This window comes from Melospiza melodia, chromosome 27 (assembly GCF_035770615.1).
Source record: "Melospiza melodia melodia isolate bMelMel2 chromosome 27, bMelMel2.pri, whole genome shotgun sequence".
NCBI lineage: Eukaryota > Metazoa > Chordata > Aves > Passeriformes > Passerellidae > Melospiza > Melospiza melodia.
In genome coordinates this window covers 979,250-998,069 of record NC_086220.1, presented here as the reverse complement: position 1 = coordinate 998,069, position 18,820 = coordinate 979,250, and positions in this window count along the sequence as shown.

Below are 18,820 nucleotides of genomic sequence, written 5' to 3'. Positions count from 1 at the left end.
CAGCCCAACTTGGCACTGGTGCCACCATGGGTCTGGTCACCATCCTGCCTATCGTAGCTTTTCAGGACCTAGCCGGTCACTCCCAGCCATAGGCCCCCAGACACAATGCTCGGACCCTTTCCCTGGCAAACAAAAGTAAGCTGCCCCGCTTCTGGATGGCAGATTTCAGGAGCCACTTGGTACTATCAAACTAGCCCGACTTGGCACTGGTGCCACCTCTGGCCTGGGAACCATCCTGCGTATCGTGGATTCTAAGGAGCCAGCCGGCCACTCCCAGCCACAGGCCCCCAAACACAAACAACGGCGCTTTTCCCTGGAAAACAAAACTCGCCTGCCAACTTTTTGATGGCAGATTGCAGGAGCCACTTGGTACTATCAAACCAGCCCAACTTGGCACTGGTGCCACCAAGGGTCTGGTCACCATCCTGCCTATCGTAGCTTTTCAGGAGCCAGACGGTCACTCCCAGCCATAGGGCCCCATACAAAAACCTCGGTCCGTTTCCCTGGCAAACAAAATAAGCTACCACGCATCTGGATGGCAGATTGCAGGAACCACTTGGTACTATCAAACCAGCCCGATTTGTCACTGGTGCCTCCTCTGGTCTGGGAACCATGCTGGTATCGTGGATTCTAATTAGCCAGCCGGCCACTCCCAGCCACAGGCCCCCAAATACAAACAACGGCGCTTTTCCCTGGAAAACAAAACTCGCCTGCCAACTTTTTGATGGCAGATTGCAGGAGCCACTTGGTACTATCAAACCAGCCCACCTTGGCAATGGTGCCACCATGGGTCTGGTCACCATCCTGCCTATCGTAGCTTTTCAGGAGCCAGCCAGTCACTCCCAGCCATAGACCCCCACACACAAACCTCGGCCCGTTTCCCTGGCAAACAAAAGTAAGCTTCCCCGCTTCTGGATGGCAGATTGCAGGAGCCACTTCATACTATCAAACCAGCCCAACTTGGTACTGGTGCCACCTCTGGTCTGGGAACCATGCTGCGTATCGTGGATTCTAAGGAGCCAGCCAGCCACTCCCAGCCACAGGCCCACAAACACAAACAACGGCGCTTTTCCCTGGTAAACAAAACTCGCCTGCCAAATTTTTGGTGGCAGATTGCAGGAGGCGCTTGGTACTATCAAACCAGCCCAAATTGGCACTGGTGCCACCATGGGTCTGGTCACCATCCTGCCTATCGTAGCTTTTCAGGAGCCAGCCGGTCACTCCCAGCCATAGGCCCCCAGACAGAATCCTCGGCCCGTTTCCCTGGCAAACAAAAGTAAGCTGCCCCGCTTCTGGATGGCAGATTGCAGGACACACGTGGTACTATCAAACCAGCCCGACTTGGAACTGGTGCCACCTCTGGTCTTGGAACCATCCTGCGTACCGTGGGTTCTAAGGAGCCAGCCAGGCAATCCCAGCCACATGCCCCCAAACAAAAACAACGGCGCTTTTCCCTGGAAAACAAAACTCGCCTGCCAACATTTTGATGGCAGATTGCAGGCGCCACTTGGTACTATCAAACTAGCCCAACTTGGCACTGGTGCCACCATGGGTCTGGTCACCATCCTGCCTATCGTAGCTTTTCACGACCTAGCCGGTCACTCCCAGCCATAGGCCCCCAGACACAAAGCTCGGACCGTTTCCCTGGCCATCAAAAGTAAGCTGCTCCGCTTCTGGATGGCAGATTGCAGGAACCACTTGGTACTATCAAACCAGACCGACTTGGCACTGGTGCCACCTCAGGTCGGGGAACCATCCTGCGTATCGTGGATTCTAAGGAGCCAGCCTGCCACTCCCAGCCACATGCCCCCAAACACAAACAACGGCGCTTTTCCCTGGTAAACAAAACTCGCCTGCCAACTTTTTGATGGCAGATTGCAGGAGCCACTTGGTACTATCAAACCAGCCCAACTTGGCACTGGTGCCACCATGGGTCTGGTCACCATCCTGCCTATCGTAGCTTTTCAGGACCTAGCCGGTCACTCCCAGCCATAGGCCCCCAGACACAAAGCTCGGCCCGTTTCCCTGGCAAACAAAAGTAAGCTGCCCCGCTTCTGGATGGCAGATTGCAGGAGCCACTTGGTACTATCAAACCAGCCCAACTTGGATCTGGTGCCACCTCTGGTCTGGGAACCATGCTGCGTATCGAGGATTCTAATGAGCCAGCCGGCCACTCCCAGCCACAGGCCCCCAAACACAAACAACGGCGCTTTTCCCTGGAAAACAAAACTGGCCTGCCAACTTTTTGATGGCAGATTTCAGGACCCACTTGGTACTATCAAACCAGCCCAACTTGGCACTGGTGCCACCATGGGTCTGGTCACCATCCTGCCTATCGTAGCTTTTCAGGACCTAGCCGGTCACTCCCAGCCATAGGCCCCCAGACACAAACCTCGGCCCGTTTCCCTGGCAAACAAAAGTAAGCTGCCCCGCTTCTGGATGGCAGATTGCAGGACACACGTTGTAATATCAAACCAGCCCGACTTGGAACTGGTGCCACCTCTGGTCTTGGAACCATCCTGGGTATCGTGGGTTCTAAGGAGCCAGCCGGCCACTCCCAGCTACAGGCCCACAAACACAAACAACGGCGCTTTTCCCTGGTAAACAAAACTCGCCTGCCAACTTTTTGATGGCATATTTCAGGAGCCACTTGGTACTATCAAACCAGCCCGACTTGGCACTGGTGCCACCATGGGTCTGGTCACCATCCTGCCTATCGTAGAATTCAGGAGCCAGCCGGTCACTCCCAGACATAGGCCCCGAGACACAAACCTCGGCCCGTTTCCCTGGCAAAAAATATTAAGCTGCCGCGCTTCTGGATGGCAGATTTCAGGACGCACGTGGTACTATCAAACCAGCCTGACTTGGAACTGGTGCCACCTCTGGTCTTGGAACCATCCTGCGTATCGTGGGTTCTAAGGAGCCAGCCGGCCACTCCCAGCCACATGCCCCCAAACACAAACAACGGCGTTTTTCCCTGGAAAACAAAACTCGCCTGCCAACTTTTTGATGGCAGATTGCAGGAGCCACTTGGTACTATCAAACTAGCCCAACTTGGCACTGGTGCCACCATGGGTCTGGTCACCATCCTGCCTATCGTAGCTTTTCACGACCTAGCCGGTCACTCCCAGCCATAGGCCCCCAGACACAAAGCTCGGACCGTTTCCCTGGCCATCAAAAGTAAGCTGCTCCGCTTCTGGATGGCAGATTGCAGGAACCACTTGGTACTATCAAACCAGACCGACTTGGCACTGGTGCCACCTCAGGTCTGGGAACCATCCTGCGTATCGTGGATTCTAAGGAGCCAGCCTGCCACTCCCAGCCACATGCCCCCAAACACAAACAACGGCGCTTTTCCCTGGAAAACAAAACTCGCCTGCCAACATTTGATGGCATATTTCAGGAGCCACTTGGTACTATCAAACCAGCCCGACTTGGCACTGGTGCCACCATGGGTCTGGTCACCATCCTGCCTATCGTAGAATCCAGGAGCCAGCCGGTCACTCCCAGCCATAGGCCCCGAGACACAAACCTCGGCCCGTTTCCCTGGCATACAAAAGTAAGCTGCCCCGCTTCTGGATGGCAGATTGCAGGAGCCACTTGGTACTATCAAACCAGCCCGACTTGGAACTGGTGCCACCTCTGGTCTTGGAACCATCCTGCGTATCGTGGGTTCTAAGGAGCCAGCCGGCCACTCCCAGCCACATGCCCCCAAACAAAAACAACGGCGCTTTTCCCCGGAAATCAAAACTCGCCTGCCAACTTTTTGATGGCAGATTGCAGGAGCCACTTGGTACTATCAAACCAGCCCAACTTGGCACTGCTGCCACCATGGGTCTGGTCACCATCCTGCCTCTCGTAGCTTTTCAGGAGCCAGCTGGCCACTCCCAGCCATAGGCCCCCAGACACAAACCTCGGCCCGTTTCCCTGGCAAACAAAAGTAAGCTGCCCCGCTTCTGGATGGCAGATTGCAGGAGCCACTTGGTACTATCAAACCAGCCCGACTTGGCACTGGTGCCACCTCAGGTCTGGGAACCATCCTGCGTATCGTGGATTCTAATTAGCCAGCCGGCCACTCCCAGCCATAGGCCCCCAAGTACAAACAACGGCGTTTTCCCTGGAAAACACAACTCGCCTGCCAACTTTTTGATGGCAGATTGCAGGAGCCACTTGGTACTATCAAACCAGCCCAACTTGGCACTGGTGCCACAATGGGTCTGGTCACCTTCCTGCCGATCGTAGCTTTTCAGGACCTAGCCGGTCACTCCCAGCCATAGGCCCCCAGACACAAACCTCGGCCCGTTTCCCTGGCAAACAAAAGTAAGCTGCCCCGCTTCTGGATGGCAGATTGCAGGAGCCACTTGGTACTATCAAACCAGCCCAACTTGGATCTGGTGCCACCTCTGGTCTGGGAACCATGCTGCGTATCGAGGATTCTAATGAGCCAGCCGGCCACTCCCAGCCACATGCCCCCAAACACAAACAACGGCGCTTTTCCCTGGAAAACAAAACTCGCCTGCCAACTTTTTGATGGCAGATTGCAGGAGCCACTTGGTACTATCAAACCAGCCCAACTTGGCACTGGTGCCACCATGGGTCTGGTCACCATCCTGCCTATCGTAGCTTTTCAGGACCTAGCCGGTCACTCCCAGCCATAGGCCCCCAGACACAAACCTCGGCCCGTTTCCCTGGCAAGCAAAAGTAAGCTGCCCCGCTTCTGGATGGCAGATTGCAGGACACACGTGGTAATATCAAACCAGCCCGACTTGGAACTGGTGCCACCTCTGGTCTTGGAACCATCCTGCGTATCGTGGGTTCTAAGGAGCCAGCCGGCCACTCCCAGCCACAGGCCCCCAAACACAAACAACGGCGCTTTTCCCTGGTAAACAAAACTCGCCTGCCAACTTTTTGATGGCATATTTCAGGAGCCACTTGGTACTATCAAACCAGCCCGACTTGGCACTGGTGCCACCATGGGTCTGGTCACCATCCTGCCTATCGTAGAATTCAGGAGCCAGCCGGTCACTCCCAGACATAGGCCTCGAGACACAAACCTCGGCCCGTTTCCCTGGCAAAAAAAATAAAGCTGCCGCGCTTCTGGATGGCAGATTTCAGGACGCACGTGGTACTATCAAACCAGCCTGACTTGGAACTGGTGCCACCTCTGGTCTTGGAACCATCCTGCGTATCGTGGGTTCTAAGGAGCCAGCCGGCCACTCCCAGCCACATGCCCCCAAACACAAACAACGGCGCTTTACCCTGGAAAACAAAACTCGCCTGCCAACTTTTTGATGGCAGATTTCAGGAGCCACTTGGTACTATCAAACCAGCCCAACTTGGCACTGGTGCCACCATGGGTCTGGTCACCATCCTGCCTATCGTAGCTTTTCAGGACCTAGCCGGTCACTCCCAGCCATAGGCCCCCAGACACAATGCTCGGACCCTTTCCCTGGCAAACAAAAGTAAGCTGCCCCGCTTCTGGATGGCAGATTTCAGGAGCCACTTGGTACTATCAAACTAGCCCGACTTGGCACTGGTGCCACCTCTGGCCTGGGAACCATCCTGCGTATCGTGGATTCTAAGGAGCCAGCCGGCCACTCCCAGCCACAGGCCCCCAAACACAAACAACGGCGCTTTTCCCTGGAAAACAAAACTCGCCTGCCAACTTTTTGATGGCAGATTGCAGGAGCCACTTGGTACTATCAAACCAGCCCAACTTGGCACTGGTGCCACCATGGGTCTGGTCACCATCCTGCCTATCGTAGCTTTTCAGGAGCCAGACGGTCACTCCCAGCCATAGGGCCCCATACAAAAACCTCGGTCCGTTTCCCTGGCAAACAAAAGTAAGCTACCACGCATCTGGATGGCAGATTGCAGGAACCACTTGGTACTATCAAACCAGCCCGATTTGTCACTGGTGCCTCCTCTGGTCTGGGAACCATGCTGCGTATCGTGGATTCTAATTAGCCAGCCGGCCACTCCCAGCTACAGGCCCCCAAATACAAACAACGGCGCTTTTCCCTGGAAAACAAAACTCGCCTGCCAACTTTTTGATGGCAGATTGCAGGAGCCACTTGGTACTATCAAACCAGCCCACCTTGGCAATGGTGGCACCATGGGTCTGGTCACCATCCTGCCTATCGTAGCTTTTCAGGAGCCAGCCAGTCACTCCCAGCCATAGACCCCCACACACAAACCTCGGCCCGTTTCCCTGGCAAACAAAAGTAAGCTGCCCCGCTTCTGGATGGCAGATTGCAGGAGCCACTTCATACTATCAAACCAGCCCAACTTGGTACTGGTGCCACCTCTGGTCTGGGAACCATGCTGCGTATCGTGGATTCTAAGGAGCCAGCCAGCCACTCCCAGCCACAGGCCCACAAACACAAACAACGGCGCTTTTCCCTGGTAAACAAAACTCGCCTGCCAAATTTTTGATGGCAGATTGCAGGAGGCGCTTGGTACTATCAAACCAGCCCAAATTGGCACTGGTGCCACCATGGGTCTGGTCACCATCCTGCCTATCGTAGCTTTTCAGGAGCCAGCCGGTCACTCCCAGCCATAGGCCCCCAGACAGAATCCTCGGCCCGTTTCCCTGGCAAACAAAAGTAAGCTGCCCCGCTTCTGGATGGCATATTGCAGGACACACGTGGTACTATCAAACCAGCCCGACTTGGAACTGGTGCCACCTCTGGTCTTGGAAGCATCCTGCGTATCGTGGATTCTAAGGAGCCAGCCGGCCACTCCCAGCCACATGCCCCCAAACACAAACTTCGGCGCTATTCCCTGGAAAACAAAACTCGCCTGCCAACTTTTTGATGGCAGATTGCAGGAGCCACTTGGTACTATCAAACCAGCCCGACTTGGCACTGGTTCCACCATGGGTCTGGTCACCATCCTGCCTATCGTAGCTTTTCAGGAGCCAGCCGGTCACTCCCAGCCATAGGCCCCGAGACACAAACCTCGGTCTGCTTCCCTGGCAAACAGAAGTAAGCTGCCCCGCTTCTGGATGGCAGATTGCAGGACGCACGTGGTACTATCAAACCAGCCCGACTTGTAACAGGTGCCACCTTAGGTGTGGGAACCTTCCTGCGTATCGTGGATTCTAAGGAGCCAGTCGGCCACTCCCAACTACAGGCCCCCAAACACAAACAACGGCGCTTTTCCCTGGAAAACAAAACTCGCCTGCCAACTTTTTGATGGCAGATTGCAGGAGCCACTTGGTACTATCAAACCAGCCCAACTTGGCACTGCTGCCACCATGGGTCTGGTCACCATCCTGCCTATCGTAGCTTTTCAGGAGCCAGCCGGTCACTCCCAGCCATAGGCCCCCAGACACAAACCTCGGCCCGTTTCCCTGGCAAACAAAAGTAAGCTGCCCCGCTTCTGGATAGCAGAAATCAGGACGCATTGGTACTATCAAACCAGCCCAACTTGGCACTGGTCCCACCTTGGCTCTGGGAACCATCCTGCGTATCATGGATTCTAATTAGCCAGCCGGCAACTCCCAGCCACAGGCCCCCAAACACAAACAACGGCGCTTTTCCCTGGAAAACAAAACGCGCCTGCCAATTTTTCGATGGCAGATTGCAGGAGCCACTTGGTATTATCAAACCAGCCCAAATTGGCACTGGTGCCACCATGGGTCTGGTCACCATCCTGCCTATCGTAGCTTTTCAGGAGCCAGCCGGTCACTCCCAGCCATAGGCCCCCAGACACAATGCTCGGCCCGTTTCGCTGGCAAACATAAGTAAGCTGCCGTGCTTGTGGATGGCAGATTGCAGGAGCCACTTGGTACTATCAAACCAGCCCGACTTGGAACTGGTGCCACCTCTGGTCTGGGAACCATGCTGTGTATCGTGGATTCTAAGGAGCCAGCCAGCCACTCCCAGCCACAGGCCCCCAAACACAAACAACGGCGCTTTTCCCTGGAAAACAAAACTCGCCTGCCAACTTTTTGATGGCAGATTGCAGGAGCCACTTGGTACTATCAAACCAGCCCAACTTGGCACTGCTGCCACCATGGGTCGGTCACGATCCTGCCTATCATAGCTTTTCAGGAGCCAGCCGGTCACTCCCAGCCATAGGCCCCCAGACAATATGCTCGGCCCGTTTCCCTGGCAAACAAAAGTAAGCTGCCCCGCTTCTGGATGGCAGATTGCAGGAGCCACTTTGTACTATCAAACCAGCCCAACTTGGATCTGGTGCCACCTCTGGTCTGGGAACCATGCTGCGTATCGTGGATTCTAAGGAGCCAGCCGGCCACTCCCAGCCACAGGCCCCCAAACACAAACAACGGCGCTTTTCCCTGGAAAACAAAACTCGCCTGCCAACTTTTTGATGGCAGATTTCAGGAGCCACTTGGTACTATCAAACCAGACCCACATGGCACTTGTGCCACCATGGGTCTGGTCACCATCCTGCCTATCGTAGCTTTTCAGGACCTAGCCGGTCACTCCCAGCCATAGGCCCCAAGACACAATGCTCGGCCCGTTTCCCTGGCAAAAAAAAGTAAGCTGCCCCGCTTCTGGATGGCAGATTGCAGGAGCCACTTTGCACCATCAAACCAGCCCAACTTGGCACTGGTGCCACCTTGGTTCTGGGTACCATGCTGCGTATCGTGGATTCTAATTTGCCAGCCGGCAACTCCCAGCCACAGGCCCCCAAACATAAACAACGGCGCTTTTGCCTGGAAAACAAAACTCGCCTGCCAACTTTTTGAAGGCAGATTGCAGGAGGCGCTTGGTACTATCAAACCAGCCAAATTGGCACTGGTGCCAGCATGGGTCTGGTCACCATCCTGCCTATCGTAGCTTTTCAGGAGCCAGCCGGTCACTCCCAGCCATAGGCCCCCAGACAGAATCCTCGGCCCGTTTCCCTGGCAAACAAAAGTAAGCTGCCCCGCTTCTGGATGGCAGATTGCAGGAGCCACTTTGCACCATCAAACCAGCCCGACTTGGCACTGGTGCCACCTCTGGTCTGGGAACCATCCTGCGTATCGTGGATTCTAATTAGCCATCCAGCCACTCCCAGCCACAGGCCCCCAAACACAAACAACGGCGCTTTTCCCTGGAAAACAAAACTCACCTGCCAACTTTTTGATGGCAGATTGCAGGAGGCGCTTGGTACTATCAAACCAGCCAAATTGGCACTGCTGCCACCATGGGTCTGGTCAACATCCTGCCTATCGTTGAATTCAGGAGCCAGCCGGTCACTCCCAGCCATAGGCCCCCAGACACAAACCTCGGCCCGTTTCCAGGGCAAACAAAAGTAAGCTGCCCCGCTTCTGGATAGCAGATTGCAGGCCGCACGTGGTACTATCAAACCAGCCCGACTTGGAACTGGTGCCACCTTGGGTGTGGGAACCTTCCTGCGTATCGTGGATTCTAAGGAGCCAGCCGGCCACTCCCAGCCACAGGCACCCAAACACAAACAACGGTGCTTTTCCCTGGAAAACAAAACTCGCCTGCCAACTTTTTGATGGCAGATTGCAGGAGCCACTTGGTACTATCAAACCAGCCCAACTTGGCACTGGTGCCACCATGGGTCTGGTCACCATCCTGCCTATCGTAGCTTTTCAGGAGCCAGCCGGTCACTCCCAGCCATAGGCCCCCAGACACAAACCTCGGCCCGTTTCCCTGGCAAACAAAAGTAAGCTGCCCCGCTTCTGGATAGCAGAAATCAGGACGCATTGGTACTATCAAACCAGCCCAACTTGGCACTGGTCCCACCTTGGCTCTGGGAACCATCCTGCGTATCATGGATTCTAATTAGCCAGCCGGCAACTCCCAGCCACAGGCCCCCAAACACAAACAACGGCGCTTTTCCCTGGAAAACAAAACGCGCCTGCCAATTTTTCGATGGAAGATTGCAGGAGGCACTTGGTACTATCAAACCAGCCCAAATTGGCACTTGTGCCACCATGGGTCTGGTCACCATCCTGCCTATCGTAGCTTTTCAGGAGCCAGCCGGTCACTCCCAGCCATAGGCCCCCAGACACAAACCTCGGCCCGTTTCCCTGGCAAACATAAGTAAGCTGCCCTGCTTGTGGATGGCAGATTGCAGGAGGCACTTGGTACTATCAAACCAGCCCGACTTGGAACTGGTGCCACCTCTGGTCTGGGAACCATGCTGTGTATCGTGGATTCTAAGGAGCCAGCCAGCCACTCCCAGCCACAGGCCCCCAAACACAAACAACGGCGCTTTTCCCTGGAAAACAAAACTCGCCTGCCAACTTTTTGATGGCAGATTACAGGAGCCACTTGGTACTATCAAACCAGCCCAACTTGGCACTGGTGCCACCATGGGTCTGGTCACAATCCTGCCTATCGTAGCTTTTCAGGAGCCAGCCGGTCACTCCCAGCCATAGGCCCCCAGACACAATGCTCGGCCCGTTTCCCTGGCAAACAAAAGTAAGCTGCCCCGCTTCTGGATGGCAGATTGCAGGAGCCACTTGGTACTATCAAACCAGCCCAACTTGGCACTGGTGCCACCATGGGTCTGGTCACCATCCTGCCTATCGTAGCTTTTCAGGAGCCAGCCGGTCACTCCCAGCCATAGGCCCCCAGACACAATGCTCGGCCCGTTTCCCTGGCAAACAAAAGTAAGCTGCCCCGCTTCTGGATGGCAGATTGCAGGATGCACTTGGTACTATCAAATCAGCCCAACTTGGCACTGGTGCCACCTTGGTTCTGGGAACCATGCTGCGTATCGTGGATTCTAATTTGCCATCCGGCAACTCCCAGCCACAGGCCCCCAAACATAAACAACGGCGCTTTTGCCTGGAAAACAAAACTCGCCTGCCAACATTTGATGGCAGATTGCAGGAGGCGCTTGGTACTATCAAACCAGCCAAATTGGCACTGGTGCCAGCATGGGTCTGGTCACCATCCTGCCTATCGTAGCTTTTCAGGAGCCAGCCGGTCACTCCCAGCCATAGGCCCCCAGACAGAATCCTCGGCCCGTTCCCCTGGCAAACAAAAGTAAGCTGCCCCGCTTCTGGATGGCAGATTGCAGGAGCCACTTTGCACCATCAAACTAGCCCAACTTGGCACTGGTGCCACCTCTGGTCTGGGAACCATCCTGCGAAACGTGGATTCTAATTAGCCATCCAGCCACTCCCAGCCACAGGCCCCCAAACACAAACAACGGTGCTTTTCCCTGGAAAACAAAACTCGCCTGCCAACTTTTTGATGGCAGATTTTAGGAGCCACTTGGTACTATCAAATCAGCCCAACTTGGCACTGGTGCCACCATGGGTCTGGTCACCATCCTGCCTATCGTAGCTTTTCAGGAGCCAGCCGGTCACTCCCAGCCATAGGCCCCCAGACACAAACCTCGGCCCGTTCCCTTGGCAAACAAAAGTAAGCTGCCCCGCTTCTGGATGGCAGATTGCAGGAACCACTTGATACTATCAAACTAGTCCGACTTGGACCTGGTGCCACCTCTGGTCTGGGAACCATCCTGCGTATCGTGGATTCTAAGGAGCCAGCCAGCCACTCCCAGGCACAAGCCCCCAAACAAAAACAGGGGCACTTTTCCCTGGAAAACCAAACTCGCCTGCCAAATTTTTGATGGCAGATTGCAGGAGCCACTTGGTACTATCAAACCAGCCCAACTTGGCACTGGTGCCACCATGGGTCTGGTCACCATCCTGCCTATCGTAGCTATTCAGGAGCCAGCCTGTCACTCCCAGCCATAGGCCCCCAGACACAAACCTCGGCCCGTTTCCCTGGCAAACAAAAGTAAGCTGCCCCGCTTCTGGATGGCATATTGCAGGACACACGTGGTACTATCAAACCAGCCCGACTTGGAACTGGTGCCACCTCTGGTCTTGGAAGCATCCTGCGTATCGTGGATTCTAAGGAGCCAGCCGGCCACTCCCAGCCACAGGCCCCCAAACACATACAACGGCGCTTTTCCCTGGAAAACAAAACTCGCCTGCCAACTTTTTGATGGCAGATTGCAGGAGCCACTTGGTACTATCAAACCAGCCCAACTTGGCACTGGTGCCACCATGGGTCTGGTCACCATCCTGCCTATCGTAGCTTTTCAGGACCTAGCCGGTCACTCCCAGCCATAGGTCCCCAGACACAAACCTCGGCCCGTTTCCCTGGCAAACAAAAGTAAGCTGCCCCGCTTCTGGATGGCAGATTGCAGGAACCACTTGGTACTATCAAACCAGACCGACTTGGCACTGGTGCCACCTTGGGTCTGGGAACCATGCTGCGTATCGTGGATTCTAAGGAGCCAGCCGGCCACTCCCAGCTACAGGCCCCCAAATACAAACAACGGCGCTTTTCCCTGGCAAACAAAACTCGCCTGCCAACTTTTTGATGGCAGATTGCAGGAGCCACTTGGTAGTATCAAACCAGCCCAACTTGGCACTGGTGCGACCATGGGTCTGGTCACCATCCTGCCTATCGTAGCTTTTCAGGAGCCAGCCGGTCACTCCCAGCCATAGGCCCCCAGACACAAACCTCGGTCTGCTTCCCTGGCAAACAGAAGTAAGCTGCCCCGCTTCTGGATGGCAGATTGCAGGACGCACGTGGTACTATCAAACCAGCCCGACTTGGAACTGGTGCCACCTTGGGTGTGGGAACCTTCCTGCGTATCGTGGATTCTAAGGAGCCAGTCGGCCACTCCCAACTACAGGCCCCCAAACACAAACAACGGCGCTTTTCCCTGGAAAACAAAACTCGCCTGCCAACTTTTTGATGGCAGATTGCAGGAGCCACTTGGTACTATCAAACCAGCCCAACTTGGCACTGCTGCCACCATGGGTCTGGTCAACATCCTGCCTATCGTAGCTTTTCAGGAGCCAGCCGGTCACTCCCAGCCATAGGCCCCCAGACACAAACCTCGGCCCGTTTCCCTGGCAAACAAAAGTAAGCTGCCCCGCTTCTGGATAGCAGAAATCAGGACGCATTGGTACTATCAAACCAGCCCAACTTGGCACTGGTCCCACCTTGGCTCTAGGAACCATCCTGCGTATCATGGATTCTAATAAGCCAGCCGGCAACTCCCAGCCACAGGCCCCCAAACACAAACAACGGCGCTTTTCCCTGGAAAACAAAACGCGCCTGCCAATTTTTCGATGGAAGATTGCAGGAGGCGCTTGGTACTATCAAACCAGCCCAAATTGGCACTGGTGCCACCATGGGTCTGGTCACCATCCTGCCTATCGTATCTTTTCAGGAGCCAGCCGGTCACTCCCAGCCATAGGCCCCCAGACACAATGCTCGGCCCGTTTCCCTGGCAAACAAAAGTAAGCTGCCCCGCTTCTGGATGGCAGATTGCAGGAGCCACTTGGTACTATCAAACCAGCCCAACTTGGATCTGGTGCCACCTCTGGTCTGGGAACCATGCTGCGTATCGTGGATTCTAAGGAGCCAGCCGGCCACTCCCAGCCACAGGCCCCCAAACACAAACAACGGCGCTTTTCCCTGGAAAACAAAACTCGCCTGCCAACTTTTTGATGGCAGATTTCAGGAGCCACTTGGTACTATCAAACCAGCCCCACATGGCACTTGTGCCACCATGGGTCTGGTCACCATCCTGCCTATTGTAGCTTTTCAGGACCTAGCCGGTCACTCCCAGCCATAGGCCCCAAGACACAATGCTCGGCCCGTTTCCCTGGCAAAAAAAAGTAATCTGCCCCGCTTCTGGATGGCAGATTGCAGGACGCACTTGGTACTATCAAACCAGCCCAACTTGGCACTGGTGCCACCTTGGTTCTGGGAACCATGCTGCGTATCGTGGATTCTAATTTGCCAGCCGGCAACTCCCAGCCACAGGCCCCCAAACACAAACAACGGCGCTTTTGCCTGGAAAACAAAACTCGCCTGCCAACTTTTTGATGGCAGATTGCAGGAGGCGCTTGGTACTATCAAACCAGCCAAATTGGCACTGGTGCCAGCATGGGTCTGGTCACCATCCTGCCTATCGTAGCTTTTCAGGAGCCAGCCGGTCACTCCCAGCCATAGGCCCCCAGACAGAATCCTCGGCCCGTTTCCCTGGCAAACAAAAGTAAGCTGCCCCGCTTCTGGATGGCAGATTGCAGGAGCCACTTTGCACCATCAAACTAGCCCAACTTGGCACTGGTGCCACCTCTGGTCTGGGAATCATCCTGCGTATCGTGGATTCTAATTAGCCATCCAGCCACTCCCAGCCACAGGCCCCCAAACACAAACAACGGCGCTTTTCTCTGGAAAACAAAACTCGCCTGCCAACTTTTTGATGGCAGATTGCAGGAGCCACTTGGTACTATTAAACCAGCCCAACTTGGCACTGGTGCCACCATGGGTGTGGTCACCATCCTGCCTATCGTAGCTTTTCAGGAGCCAGCCAGTCACTCCCAGCCATAGGCCCCCAGACACAAACCTCGGCCCGTTTCCCTGGCAAACAAAAGTAAGCTGCCCCGCTTCTGGATGGCAGATTGCAGGAGCCACTTGGTACTATCAAACCAGCCCAACTTGGATCTGGTGCCACCTCTGGTCTGGGAACCATGCTGCGTATCGTGGATTCTAAGGAGCCAGCCGGCCACTCCCAGCCACAGGCCCCCAAACAAAATGAACGACGCTTTTCCCTGGAAAACAAAACTCGCCTGCCAACTTTTTGATGGCAGATTTCAGGAGCCACTTGGTACTATCAAACCAGCCCAACTTGGCACTGGTGCCACCATGGGTCTGGTCACCATCCTGCCTATCGTAGCTTTTCAGGACCTAGCCGGTCACTCCCAGCCATAGGACCCCAGACAAAATGCTCGGCCCGTTTCCCTGGCAAAAAAAAGTAAGCTGCCCCGCTTCTGGATGGCAGATTGCAGGACGCACTTGGTACTATCAAACCAGCCCAACTTGGCACTGGTGCCACCTTGGGTCTGGGAACCATCCTGCGTATCGTGGATTCTAATTAGCCATCTGGAACTCCCAGCCACAGGCCCACAAACACAAACAACGGCGCTTTTCCCTGGAAAACAAAACTCGCCTGCCAACTTTTTGATGGCAGATTTTAGGAGCCACTTGGTACTATCAAATCAGCCCAACTTGGCACTGGTGCCACCATGGGTCTGGTCACCATCCTGCCTATCGTAGCTTTTCAGGAGCCAGCCGGTCACTCCCAGCCATCGGCCCCCAGACACAAACCTCGGCCCGTTTCCCTGGCAAACAAAAGTAAGCTGCCCCGCTTCTGGATGGCAGATTGCAGGATCCACTTGATACTATCAAACTAGTCCGACTTGGAACTGGTGCCACCTCTGGTCTGGGAACCATCCTGCGTATCGTGGATTCTAAGGAGCCAGCCAGCCACTCCCAGGCACAGGCCCCCAAACAAAAACAGCGGCACTTTTCCCTGGAAAACCAAACTCGCCTGCCAAAGTTTTGATGGCAGATTGCAGGAGCCACTTGGTACTATCAAATCAGCCCAACTTGGCACTGCTGCCACCATGGGTCTGGTAACCATCCTGCCTATCGTAGCTTTTCAGGAGCCAGCCGGTCACTCCCAGCCATAGGCCCCCAGACAGAATCCTCGGCCCGTTTCCCTGGCAAACAAAAGTAAGCTGCCCCGCTTCTGGATGGCAGATTGCAGGAGCCACTTCATACTATCAAACCAGCCCAACTTGGTACTGGTGCCACCACTGGTCTGGGAACCATGCTGCGTATCGTGGATTCTAAGGAGCCAGCCAGCCACTCCCAGCCACAGGCCCACAAACACAAACAACGGTGCTTTTCCCTGGTAAACAAAACTCGCCTGCCAACTTTTTGATGGCAGATTTCAGGAGCCACTTGGTACTATCAAACCAGCCCAACTTGGCACTGGTGCCACCTTGGGTCTGGTCACCATCCTGCCTATCGTAGCTATTCAGGAGCCAGCCGGTCACTCCCAGCCATAGGCCCCCAGACACAAACCTCGGCCCGTTTCCCTGGCAAACAAAAGTAAGCTGCCCCGCTTCTGGATGGCATATTGCAGGACACACGTGGTACTATCAAACCAGCCCGACTTGGAACTGGTGCCACCTCTGGTCTTGGAAGCATCCTGCGTATCGTGGATTCTAAGGTGCCAGCCGGCCACTCCCAGCCACATGCCCCCAAACACAAACAACGGCGCTTTTCCCTGGAAAACAAAACTCGCCTGCCAACTTTTTGATGGCAGATTGCAGGAGCCACTTGGTACTATCAAACCAGCCCAACTTGGCACTGGTGCCACCATGGGTCTGGTCACCATCCTGCCTATCGTAGCTTTTCAGGAGCCAGCCGGTCACTCCCAGCCATAGGCCCCCAGACACAAACCTCGGCCCGTTTCCCTGGCAAACAAAAGTAAGCTGCCCCGCTTCTGGATGGCAGATTGCAGGAACCACTTGGTACTATCAAACCAGTCCAACTTGGCACTGGTGCCTCCTTGGGTCTGGGAACCATCCTGCGTATCGTGGATTCTAAGGAGCCAGCCGGCCACTCCCAGCTACAGGCCCCCAAACACAAACAACGGCGCTTTTCCCTGGTAAACAAAACTCGCCTGCCAACTTTTTGATGGCATATTTCAGGAGCCACTTGGTACTATCAAACCAGCCCGACTTGGCACTGGTGCCACCATGGGTCTGGTCACCATCCTGCCTATCGTAGCTTTTCAGGAGCCAGCCGGTCACTCCCAGCCATAGGCCCCCAGACACAAACCTTGGTCTGCTTCCCTGGCAAACAGAAGTAAGCTGCCCCGCTTCTGGATGGCAGATTGCAGGACGCACGTGGTACTATCAAACCAGCCCGACTTGGAACTGGTGCCACCTTGGGTGTGGGAACCTTCCTGCGTATCGTGGATTCTAAGGAGCCAGTCGGCCACTCCCAACTACAGGCCCCCAAACACAAACAACGGCGCTTTTCCCTGGAAAACAAAACTCGCCTGCCAACTTTTTGATGGCAGATTGCAGGAGCCACTTGGTACTATCAAAGCAGCCCAACTTGGCACTGCTGCCACCATGGGTCTGGTCAACATCCTGCCTCTCGTAGCTTTTCAGGAGCCAGCCGGTCACTCCTAGCCATAGGCCCCCAGACACAAACCTCGGCCCGTTTCCCTGGCAAACAAAAGTAAGCTGCCCCGCTTCTGGATGGCAGATTGCAGGAGCCACTTTGCACCATCAAACCAGCCCGACTTGGCACTGGTGCCACCTCAGGTCTGGGAACCATCCTGCGTATCATGGATTCTAATTAGCCAGCCGGCCACTCCCAGCCATAGGCCCCCAAACATAATCAACGGCGCTTTTCCCTGGAAAACAAAACTCGCCTGCCAACTTTTTGATGGCAGATTGCAGGAGCCACTTGGTACTATCAAACCAGCCCAACTTGGCACTGGTGCCACCATGGGTCTGGTCACCATCCTGCCTATCGTAGCTTTTCAGGAGCCAGCCGGTCACTCCCAGCCATAGGCCCCCAAACACAAACCTCGGCCCGTTTCCCTGGCAAACAAAAGTAAGCTGCCCCGCTTCTGGATAGCAGAAATCAGGACGCATTGGTACTATCAAACCAGCCCAACTTGGCACTTGTCCCACCTTGGCTCTGGGAACCATCCTGCGTATCATGGATTCTAATTAGCCAGCCGGCAACTCCCAGCCACAGGCCCCCAAACACAAACAACGGCGCTTTTCCCTGGAAAACAAAACGCGCCTGCCAATTTTTCGATGGAAGATTGCAGGAGGCGCTTGGTACTATCAAACCAGCCCAAATTGGCACTGGTGCCACCATGGGTCTGGTCACCATCCTGCCTATCGTAGCTTTTCAGGAGCCAGCCGGTCACTCCCAGCCATAGGCCCCCAGACACAATGCTCGGCCCGTTTCCCTGGCAAACATAAGTAAGCTGCCCTGCTTGTGGATGGCAGATTGCAGGAGCCACTTGGTACTATCAAACCAGCCCAACTTGGCACTGGTGCCACCTCTGGTCTGGGAACCATGCTGTGTATCGTGGATTCTAAGGAGCCAGCCAGCCACTCCCAGCCACAGGCCCCCAAACACAAACAACGGCGCTTTTCCCTGGAAAACAAAACTCGCCTGCCAACTTTTTGATGGCAGATTGCAGGAGCCACTTGGTACTATCAAACCAGCCCAACTTGGCACTGGTGCCACCATGGGTATGGTCACCATCCTGCCTATCGTAGCTTTTCAGGAGCCAGCCGGTCACTCCCAGCCATAGGCCCCCAGACACAATGCTCGGCCCGTTTCCCTGGCAAACAAAAGTAAGCTGCCCCGCTTCTGGATGGCAGATTGCAGGACGCACTTGGTACTATCAAACCAGCCCAACTTGGCACTGGTGCCACCTTGGTTCTGGGAACCATGCTGCGTATCGTGGATTCTAATTTGCCAGCCGGCAACTCCCAGCCACAGGCCCCCAAACATAAACAACGGCGCTTTTGCCTGGAAAGCAAAACTCGCCTGCCAACATTTGATGGCAGATTGGAGGAGGCGCTTGGTACTATCAAACCAGCCAAATTGGCACTGGTGCCAGCATGGGTCTGGTCACCATCCTGCCTATCGTATCTTTTCAGGAGCCAGCCGGTCACTCCCAGCCATAGGCCCCCAGACAGAATCCTCGGCCCGTTTCCCTGGCAAACAAAAGTAAGCTGCCCCGCTTCTGGATGGCAGATTGCAGGACGCACTTTGCACCATCAAACTAGCCCAACTTGGCACTGGTGCCACCTCTGGTCTGGGAACCATCCTGCGTATCGTGGATTCTAATTAGCCATCCAGCCACTCCCAGCCACAGGCCCCCAAACACAAACAACGGTGCTTTTCCCTGGAAAACAAAACTCGCCTGCCAACTTTTTGATGGCAGATTGCAGGAG